The 6633-nt window shown below is 39.0% G+C and overlaps 1 pseudogene; it reads right to left on the bottom strand.

The window, feature by feature from the left end:
- Positions 1-480: 480 nt before the first annotated feature.
- LOC142436430 (dehydrogenase/reductase SDR family member 7 pseudogene) lies at positions 481-6310 on the bottom strand (annotated as a pseudogene).
- Between the last annotated feature and the right edge of the window lie 323 nt (positions 6311-6633).

The raw sequence follows: 6633 nt of genomic DNA, 5'->3' as shown, positions 1-6633 counted from the left end.
TTATGAACATCGATGCAAAAATTGTCAACAAAATTCTGGCCAATAGGTTCCAATAATATATAAAAACATTAATTCATCGTGACAAAGTAGGATTGATAGTAAGGATGCAAGGATGGTACAGCATTTGAAAAATATCATTGTAATCCACCACATAAGACAAAAAAGAAGCAGATCATATAAATATGTGCAGAAGAGCATTGGACACCAACAACCTTTTTTGCATATAACATGCATTTAATAAATGATGGTTTCTAGAGTCCTGTTTACCATTTCAAAATGCAGTCATTTGGGAAATTCTGTGTATTATTTTAAAATATTCTTTGTCCAGGAATAGGTGTTATTATTACTTTTGTGATAAGATTCTTGTCATGCTTTCTTCATCTGTTATATGTTGAAGTAAAACTTACATCTATTAAAAATTGAAACCATACATTAGTCTTCAGTGCATAAGAAAATTGTTTTTGTGGTTTCCATCTCTCTCTAGTGGCTTGAAAAATCCAAATTGCTCTTTTTATTGTGATTTTTCTTGAAGGATTTAAAATAATAGGTGTCAGCATCCACATCACTCTTAAAATTCTCAATTCTCCTCTTTCCTAATTTTATGGTTAGCCACCCAGTCAAGGTTGGCATGTATTGGCCCAAGTATGTAATAAACAAACGGGTGATCAGAGATTCAGGTATCTTTCAAATCATTGGCCATACTGATTAAAATCAATTGGGCAAAATGACCGGTTGCCATCTTGAAGGGCTGGTCTCCATCATTACCTAAAGGCTTCATGACTTCTTCAGTTCATTCATCACAATATTTGACTTCAGTATTGGTCCTGGGTAAATGGTAAAAATGATAATACTGAGATATGTAGCAAGTTCAGAGGCTATTAAAAATAAAAAACCCGAAGAGCATGCTTGCTGCTCAGACACTATACCCATTATGCTATTGACAGTGACAATCTTGCCATGCTTCCTCTCGATCATGTGAGGCAGAACACATTTTGTCAAGGACACGGTCCCTAGTTAGTTAAGTGTCATGAGCTCTCTGTAGACATGCAGGCTGGTGTTCATGGACAAAGGACGTTGGAATCATCCAACATTGTTGACCAGAATGTCAATTTTACCAAACTCCTGGAGAACAGCCTTGGTGGCCACTTCATGGGATTTTATGTTCATTAGGTCAAGGGGCAAAATAAGTACATCTTTTCCTTTTAAATTGCCATTCTCAAGACATTTTTGTTTCACCCCTTCAGCTTGTCCATTTTTCTGGTGGGTATCACAAGAGAAACTCCTAGTTTAGATAGCTGGTAAGCCAACTCCTCACCAGTTACACTTGATACCCCGGGAACCCACACCGTCATATCAATCAGCTCCCATTCTGGGTGTTGCCCTTGCACTCAGCCCACATTAGGCTCAGGTCACTGCCTGCCCACAGGAAGCATAGCAAGTGCACCACAACCAGAGCAGAGTGACCAAAGCTAGCCCAAACTCTCAGAACATTGCAGCAATGCTCACTCAGCTCCGCCACACGACCCAACACACATTTCTGATTAAAACACTCAATAAAAAAGGAATTGAAGGAAAATTCATCAACATAATAATGACCACATACAAAAATCCTAGGGCCAATACCATTCATGGGGAAAAACTGAAACATTTTGCATGAGAATGGGAAATAGACAAGGACACCCTCTAGCACTACTCTTCTTTAACCTCATGTTCAAAGTCTTAGCCAGAACAATTAGAAAACAAAAACAATCAATGTAACTTGGCTAAGAAAAAGTGAAGGTCTCACCATTTTCAGACAATATAATTTTATAGAACCCCCAACTCCACAAAAAGACTGTTGGAAACAATTAGCCCTTAAGGGATTTGGTAAAATAGCAGGATAAAAAATTAACAAGCAGTGAAATCAATTGGATTTCTATATACTAGTGAAAAGAGCTCAAAAAAGACATCAAGGAAATAATACCACTTATAAAAGTCATCAAAAAATGAAATACTTTGGAATAAACCTAACCAAAAACCAAAAATTCTGTACAAAATAGCTACAAGAAACCAAAAGAACCCTACACATATGGAAAAATATCTCTTGTTCTTGGATAGGAACCCTCAATATTGTGAAAATGTCAATACTATGTATGATAATCTACAAATACGATGCAAAGCCAATCCAACCCCCAATTTCATTCTTTATATAAATGGCGAAACTAATGACCAAATTCATATACAGAGGGATGGGACCCAGGATAAAAAACACCTCACAAAGTCGTAGACCTTACACTACTCAACTTCAAAACCTATTAAAAAGCCACAAAGTCAACACAACCTGGTAAAATGACAGATACATAGACCAATGGAATAGAAAAGAAAACCCAGAAATAAAATCATCCTTCTACAGACAACTGATTTTCAAAAAAAAGACCAAAATCCTTAAGTGGGAAAAGGACACTCTCTACCACAAATGGTGTTGCATAAATTGGATCTCCATGTGCAGAAGAACGAAACCTCACTCCATACACAAAAATGAACTCAAGATGGATTAAAAACTGAAATGTAAACCGCAGAGGTAACAGAATCATCAATGAGAAAACTGGGACAAACTTAAGGGCTCTATGACAGAGTACCAAGTATAGTAAAGGAAGCACACACAGTGGAAGTCAAAATAAAGGAGTGGGACCTGTTAAAAACCCCTCTGCACATCAAAAGACATTATCAAAAGAGTAAAATGTGAGTCTATGGACTGGGAAAAAATCTATAGCAATGACACAATAGACAAGGAACTAAAATCGATAGAACTCTGCAACACCTCAATAAGAAAAACTAATGAGTGAGACCCAACACATAATCAGACCTACTCTGAATCCCTCTCCAAGAAATAGCGGAAATTTTACGGTAGTCTGAGAAGTTCAAGTCCCTGTTAATTATATTTCAGCACTGCAGAGGGAGCAATTGACAACAAAAGATCCCAAAAATCAAAAGTGTGAATTTTGTGCTGCCAAGCAGGATGCCTCTGATTCAAGTTGTTCTGCCCTGTCCCAATGTTTCTGGACCTTAGTAGTAAGCTGATCACCATCTACTTCCCTCCCAACACAATTGACCCACTTCCCCAACTGGGGAGAGGTTAAGTCAGACCTGGACTGGAAGTATGCAGAGGGTTCCTGGGACTGAGGTATTCTAGACTGAGGCATTCTAGACGGGCTCATTGCCTATCAGCCGGATAAGAAAAAAATAGGTCTGCTTTGCACTGACTTCCGGCATCTGGCTTGAATTTGGGGGAATGGATTGTGGCAGAACTCCTTCAATGCCATCTGAAGATTAACCAACCCTGGGCAGGTGCAGAATTGAAAAGACTTGCATTAGGGGAGACACTCAGCTCAGTGGTGAGTCCTCAGGCCCAGGATCCAAAGTGTTGTCACTTGCCTGGCTCTCTGGCCCACGCAAAATAGAAACTGGGCCCAGCACTGACATACAATCTTCAGAATGTTGTGTTCTAAATAGTTCATTCTCTACTCCATCCTGTTGGTAAGATGGATCATTACCTGACACTCCCTGGTGACTTGGGAGCCAGCCTCAAAGTGGGACTTTGATGAAGGCAAAAGTAAACTGCTTTCTGCCTTTGGCTCCTGCTGGGGGTGGGCTAGTGCTGAATTGCATGGTCATCTTTAATTACTCATGTTCCACAACAGGTATGGGGGTTGCTCTGTATTAAGAAATATTTTTTAAAAGCACGCCTGGGAGACAACAGTCAATCTCTACAACTTGCAGAAACAGGATAATCCAGTTAACTCCAATACATACAGATGTGGACCTAGAGGAGCTCCTGGAGGAGAAGACCATGCATCCTCCCATGTGGGAGATTACAGAAATGACAGGTTTCAGTTACTTTAAGGGAATGGAGGTGGAGGATTTATAGAAATAGAGAAAAAACAAGTGACTATAATGGAGACCACAATTTCTCTAAAAGATAATTCTGACAAAATGAATGAAAAGCTAAAAATAATTCAACAACTCCAAATAGAAATACAAAAGTTATGCACCAAAATATTAGAACTAGATAAGACTGTGAAAAAACAAAATAGAAACAAGAGTTTGTGATCCCAAAGATAAATATCTCATGACCCAAATATTAGAAGACCAAGTGATAAAAATGACCTAAAAGGTGAAGAAAACCAAAATATTATCAAAAGATACAGTGTCTGGGGTCTTGCAGGCTTGAAGATAAACAAGTGGCAATCTAGCTCAGAAGCAACAAAGGCCACACGGAAGAAGCACACCAGCCTGTGTGATCATGAGGTGTTGAAGGGATCAGGCATCATCAGAACAAAAAATCATATCATTGTGAATCAGGTGTGGAGTACGGAGTGGAGACCCAAAGCCCATTTGTAGGCCACTGGACATCGCCTTATAGAAGGGTCTCGGGGAGGAGATGAGCCAGTCAAAGTGAAATTTAGCAACTATGAAACATACAACTTTCCTCTAGTTCCTAAATGCTCCTCCCCACCCCCCACTATCATGATCCCAATTCTACCTTACAAATCTGGCTAGACCAGAGGATGTACACTGATACAGATAGGAACTGGAAACACAGGGAATCCAGGGAGGATGATCCCTTCAGGACCAGTCCTACGAGTGGTGATACCAGGAGGGTGGGTTGGAAATGGGCAACTGATTACAAGGATCAACATATAACCTCCTCCCTGGGGGACGGACAACAGGAAAGTGGGTGAAGGGAGATGTCGTACAGTGCAAGATAAGACAAAATAATAATTGATAAATTATCAAGGGTTCATGAGGGAGGGGGGAGTGGGAAGGGAGGGGTAAAAATGAGGAGCTGATGCCAGGGGCTTAGGTGGAGAGCAAATGTTTTGAGAATGATGAGGGCAATGAATGTACAGATGTGCTTTACACAATTGATGTATGTATGGATTGAGATAAGAGTTGTATGAGCCTCTAATAAAATGATTAAATATATATAGGATTAGAAAGCAAAGTCCTCAACATAATAAAAACCATATACAAAAAAAAATAACAGCTAACATCAGGCTCAATGGGGAAAAACGGAAAAGAGTCTCCATGTCAACTTGACAAGGATGTTTCCTATCACCACTCATACCACATTGTGTTCAAAGTTTTATCCAGAATCATTAGAAAACAGAAAGAAATCAAGAGAATCAAATTAGGCAAAGAAGAATCGAAACTCTCACTACTTTCAGGTGACATGATCCTACATATAGAGAACCTCAAGGATTCCACAGAAAGATTGTTGGAAATAATCGAGGAGTTTGGTAACGTGTCAGGATACAAAATTAATAAACAGAAATAAATTAGATTCCCGTATAACCAACTGAGATAACTCTCAATGGCGACATCAAGAAAACTATGATATACAGTCACCATACAAAAAATGAAATACTTAAGAATAATCATAACAAAATACATAACAGACCTGAGCAAAGAAAAATACAGAACACTACTATAAGTAACCCAAAGAAATCTACATGAATGCAAAACTGTCCCATGTTCATGGAAGGTGGACTTAACAGTGAAAATGTCAATACAGTAGAACCCCCAGTATTCAACCTCATCAGTACTCAACAAAATTGGAATGTCAAGAACATTTTTCATCAGAGCTGGAACAAAACAGTGCAATCTGAACTGATACACGTGGTTTTTGTAAACAAAAGCAGTTTGTGTTTCACTCTGCTTTAGTTGGTGTTGTTAGTACACATTGTTTAAACCTTTTGTGGCTGTGTTCCAAGCGTTTTTCTATAATTTTCTTAGTTCTTGTGACTTTTGTACAGTTTTTAGATTAAAATAACTGGTCATAAGAATGAGTTTTTGACAAGATTCATGATGATAAGGAACTCGTTAACTTTGTTATCAATATTGTTAAGGATAATTAGTAAACTCTTTTAGAAAGTAGTTAAGGAAATGCCAATAGTAGACCACATTAGACAGCTTTTTTAAAGAGAAAGCCAGCCAGGTCCTAGTGAAGAAAGGCTAAGAAGGGAAAAAACTCCTGAAAAGCAACTACCGGTTGATTTTACGGAAGGGGACTCCCCTTCCAAACAATGACTCTAGATCCAGATACAAAACTTGTAAGAGCCCCCCAATAAAAGTATTTTTAAAAGAAAGAAAGACATCGCTCTCTCCCCGTCCTTCCTCCTCTGGCCCTCTCCCCTCTCCTACCATCCTCTCTCTGCTGGTCCCTCTCTCCCCTGTTCCCTCTCCCCCTGTCTCCCTTCCCTGCTCTCTCTCCCCTGTCACTCCCACCTTCCACATCTGCATGCACCACCAAGGGGGCTGAGGTGAGCATGCTACCATAAAAAAAAACACCCCAAACAAAAAAACTGTTTTTAACGTTGTGTTTCTTATTTAAATTATATTATTTAACTCTGAACTTATTTACTGTGAAGTTTCTGTGTAATGTTTTGTAAAAAAAGGCAAGGTTGGGGTAAAAACTTGATGGTTGATAACGGATTAATCTGTTTTCAGTTATTTCTTATGGGAAAAATTGCTTTGGAATTCTACTGCATCATATCTCGAAATTCCTTCTAGAATGGATTAGCGTCGAGGTCTTTGCTACAGCACCCATATCCTCAGTGATCTCCTAATGAAAGCAAGCAACAACCAGGGCCA

The sequence above is a fragment of the Tenrec ecaudatus genome, unplaced genomic scaffold, assembly GCF_050624435.1.
Source record: "Tenrec ecaudatus isolate mTenEca1 unplaced genomic scaffold, mTenEca1.hap1 Scaffold_268, whole genome shotgun sequence".
NCBI classification, from domain to species: Eukaryota; Metazoa; Chordata; class Mammalia; order Afrosoricida; family Tenrecidae; genus Tenrec; species Tenrec ecaudatus.
The sequence above is the reverse complement of the archived record's forward strand: the minus strand, read 5'-3'. Positions and strand labels throughout refer to the sequence as shown.